We start from the raw sequence: 4,888 nt of genomic DNA, 5'->3' as shown, positions 1-4,888 counted from the left end.
CTCCGGACGCGCAGGCTCAGCGGCCATGGCTCACGGGCCCAGCCGCTCCGCGGCATGTGGGATCATCCCAGACCGGGGCACGAACCCACGTCCCCTGCATCGGCAGGCGGACTCTCAACCACTGCGCCACCAGGGAAGCCCAAGAGGTGGATATCTTATGCATGTAAAATCCAGTGTGGGTCAGTAGAGACATCTGTCCATCAGGTGTGGCTCAGGGATCCATCTCAGCTTGCAGGTCTCAAGGTCAATGCAGGGGAAAGGAGAGGTAGAGAAGACATTTCCATTTCTAGTTGACCTGTCAGAGCTTGAGCATAGCTCTTACCTACCTGCAAGGGAGGCTGGGAAATTGGGGGAGTATATGGGGTATACCAAGTGAGCACTGTCTCTGCCACATACACATACGGTGATTACGTTTTTCTCATCCAAAACCCAAAATTTAAAGCATGACAAGTAAATAATTGACTTTAAAACTGATTTTTAAAAATACACACACAACAGAATAAATGGTTGAGTCCTTGCTACGGTTTTTAAAATAGTCAACAATGGCCTTGGCTGTGAGGAAGTGGGAGCAAACTGGGAAACGATGAGGCCAAGACTAAAGGTGTCCTCTTCCCCCTCCTATAGCTCTTTAATGCATAAAGTTAAGTCTCAACCGTAGTCCTAGTGGAGAGAGGGAAGACAGGACTGAGACGGGAAAGTGCTGGCCAGGAGAAAGAATGAGGATTTCTGAGGGACTAGGAGGTAGAACATGGACCTCACCCCGTAGACCATGGAAATACCAGGCAGAAGCGTGAGCTGGCTAGAAACTGGGGAGGAGAGCTGGTCCAAGTAGGATGGAAAAAGTTAGGAAGACTGCCAGATCTGGGCAGTGCCCAAGGTGGGAATTAATGTCAGAATAAAAAGCCAAGAACGTGGGGTGGGGATGGAAGTGGAATTTGAGCAACTCCCTTCAAATGTGCCCTACCATTTGGTTCATACTCTCAAGAAACTGCAGGTTGTGACTTGTCATCAGTTTGATTTAAAGGGACATGGGTAAGACAGACAACAGAAACCAACTCAGCAGTACCCTGGCCTACAAGAAGAGCCCACAACCTAAATTAGGGACCAGGGCTACATGGAGAACTGAAGGCTGAATCAGGCATCATTCTAGACATACACTGGGGCAGGCTGTGGAGACGGTGGGGATAGATGGCTGACACCAGGAAGGCAGCAGTGACTCCAGGTGATCTGAATGGTTGGATCAGGACCCCAGCAAGCAGCTGGGGATGGTGAGAGGAGGGTCCAGCTCCCCAAAAGCTTCTAGCAAGAGAGACTGTGACTGGGGTCCTACTAAGGGACAGGGCTTCACAACAAGTGCCACCCGAGAAGGAGAACTGGAATATCTATGCAGAAAGCAAGGAAAATAGTCATCGTAGGCTAGAATAAAGGAGAAAGGGAGACCGCAGCTTTGAGGGTATATGGTTGCCCAGGGCTTCACTTCTGATAAAGGGATAGGACAGAAAGATCTATAGGTGAGGCAGCTTCTCTCCTGCCTGACTTGGTCTGCATTGGCTTCGGGATGGAGTAGAGTTGGGCCCATGGATAGAAGGCATCAGTACCTGAAGCAAAGCAGGTTTGGTGAGGCTGGAGGTATATGTACTAACAGAACTTGCCCAACAATTCAGAAAAGCTTTGCTGAGACAGCCTTGTAAAGAGGTTATTCACCTTGCAGGCAGGTTCTTCCACTCACCCAACAACAACGTCCATGTGGCTAGGTATCACCAGCTACTGACACAGAGAAGTAGGGTGGGAGAAAACACCTAGACTGGCCGAGTTACCATTATTTACCAAGCTACTGCTATTGGTTTATTGAATACCTTGGGTGAAAATCCCATGTTTTGTCTCCTTGAAAGATATTTTAAGACACAGAGAACCTTTTTTTAAACAGCTAGCTTGTTTGTTTGTTTGTTGTTTTTTTTTCTTCTTTAGCTGAATGTATCCATTGTGCTTGAATGCCTGGGCTTGAGTGCTCAGGACAGCACGGTGTAAAGGAAAGCTCTGGATTAAGAAGCAAAGATTCCAAATTCTCATATGGTTCTAGTGAGGACCAAAGAGAGCAATGTTTAAGTGACCCAACGTAATCGAAAAATGAGGCGCGTGTGGGCATCTACCCATCCGGCACCTCTGCAGACCTCGGATTAGTGTGATGCAAATAAGGTGCCGAGGGCATCTCACCCCAGGGTCATGCAGGGACCCCGCTAAGAGAATGAGAACCATGTGCAAGACCAGGCAGCCTTCCAGAAAAGGTGTCCCCGGCTGGGACTCCAGGAGTAAGAGCAGGAATGGTCAGATTTCTGAAAGTAACCCTTCCGGAAGCTGCTGAGAAGTGAGGTGATTGCGAGGCAGAGAGAAGCCCGGTAAACTGAGTCAGTGTGATTTGGCCTCCTGGCAGCAAGTAAGGGGTGCCCGGAAGGACCAGAAGGGCCAGGTTAGGAGGCAAAGGTCTCACCTACCACTCCTGGCTGAGAAAACCTCCCTCCACATCTGAGCTGCCACAACATGGCAGGCCTTCGGGATGATCAGCATCTCTCACTGCCCCTCCCTCCGCTATGACCCTGAGTAAAATGTTCCCTTTGAGACTGCAAAGAGTTTTCATGTTTTAGAAGCCACTTTGCAGGTGTGATAGGAGGTCTAGCAAAACAAGTCAGGCTGGGTTCTCAAGCCTTTATCAACTAATGCCTTATCAGTCATGCCTTATCTCTCAGCACCTCCGTAGGAATTAATTAGCTGAGTGTCAGCTGAAAGTAAGAATGGATCAGAAGAGTAGGAGGAAGTAGTAGGAGAAAGGTCCTTTGTCGTGAGTGCCACAAGTAAGTGCATCACAATGTGCTTACTGCAGTTTTGCTTGCCTTGGTCCTGAATATGCCGCCGAAAGTAGTTGACTCTCCCCTTCCCAAACGATGGGGACCATTGGATACAGATGCTTAATTATCAAATGGTGTTAACTCATTGTCATTGTAATTTGTTGATGCCCCAAATCACCCATTTGCAGAGGATGACTGATCCAAAAAGGTATCCTAAAAATCAAGGTATGGGAATTCCCTGGTGGTCCAGTGGTTAGGACTCCACGATTTCACTGCCAAGGGCCTGGGTTCGACCCCTGCTTGGGGAACTGGAATCCCACAGGCCGCGCGGCTTGGCCATAAATAAATAAGTAAATAAGATAAAAATCAAGGTATGCCAGCTGGTATTTATTAAATGTCTCTATCCTCAGAGAGACTAGGCATTGGGGGAAATATATATATATATATATATATATATATATATATATATATATATGGAGACTTCCTATAGAGTTTACATTCTAGGATTCAGATTCAACTATTATTTACCAAGCTCCTCTGATGTGTTAAGTATATATCATCTCATTTAATTTTACCAGATCCCTACATAATAATAATATAAGTATTATTATCCCAGTTTTTATTTCCAGGGCATTCAAGTCCAAGCCCAGCACCGTTTCTACTATGTTACGGTGGGGTGGGGAGTAATATAGTCAGTACACAGAAGCTTGAAGAGCTGAGATACATAAACATACTCATGAGTCACTAACACAGCTTGACACATCGCAATTAAGTGTCACGTATTTGGGAAGAGGGGTGACAAGGATAAAAGCTGGGAGAGGGAATTGACTGAAGGGTGGGGAGGGTGAAGCGAGGTGGGGCTCCTCTGAGCTTTCCCGGATGAGGTCAGGGTGGAGCCGATTACCCTGGGGGAAAAGGCTGGGACCCGTGGAGAGGTGGTGGCAGGAACAGCCTGCTGTCTGAAATAACAGAGACAGTGAGTCTGTCGGTGACGTCCTTTTAACCTGTGGTTAAGGATGGGCGCTCCCAGTCTCCTGGATGCAGGTAACCAAGGAACTCCCCTGCTGCTCAAGGTAAACTGAAGAGTGTCAGCCTCCAGCATAGACACTGGCGTGCTAATTCCAGCCCAGGCTGGCAGACAGCAGGGGCTCTGTCTAGGAGAGCTGGGGACAACACATTGGAAAGGAGGGAAATGAGCTTTGAGCTATTTTTAGTGCTGCATCTCTGCGCAGAGCGGACTTGAGGCACGTGCATGCCTGCAAATTCATCAGATGGGAATATATTCACGTGCAGCCTGCTCACCAATGTCCTCTCCAACCAAAAGATGCCTCTCTACAACCTAACTTGTGGTGACATCATTTTCTACCCACTGTCATATACTGCTTCTCTGCTGGGCAACTTCCTAAGCCCTCTGCCGAAGGTGTGTCCAGGGAAACAGCGACCACTGAGAAATCAGCAGCTTTCGACATCATAGGAAAAGGAAAGTTTCTCAATTTCCCAAATTTTTAACAAGTGCCAAATATAAACTCAGCTTGGTTGGAAATATAAGCACAATGGAATTCTGTAGAACCTTAAAGGAAGCCACAGATGATTTTCCCTGAGCTGCAGTTGGAAACTCTACACCCTCAAAACACCCAAGAGCTTTTCCACCAGTAAAACTTGTTGGCAGAGCATTACATCATCAGAAAAAACTCTGATTGGCTGAGTACTGTCCTCAAGGAAAGACCCATTTCTGGCAGCAAAAACTTTTCCAAGAGCCTTTTGGGGCATCAGACACCATATTTAGTTTCCTCCTTTTAGCGCAGAACTTTAGTACGATAACCAGCACGTAGGTCCTTTGGGAAGCTGCTTCTGCCAGAACTTACGGCAAAAACTCTGAAGTTGCTTTTGGTGCCTTGGCGCTGGCCTCTGGGCTGGTGGTACCTACCCTGGTAGGTGGGAAACTGCAAAGAGGTTTAATGAGGAGCCTGCTACTCTTTGTGTCACTAGCTTCCAGATTAGACATGGCTAAGGTGTCTGAGAGCATCTGCCAGGGAGTGTCATAA

Source organism: Physeter macrocephalus, chromosome 16 (assembly GCF_002837175.3).
Source record: "Physeter macrocephalus isolate SW-GA chromosome 16, ASM283717v5, whole genome shotgun sequence".
NCBI lineage: Eukaryota > Metazoa > Chordata > Mammalia > Artiodactyla > Physeteridae > Physeter > Physeter macrocephalus.
Note: the sequence above shows the minus strand (reverse complement) of the source record.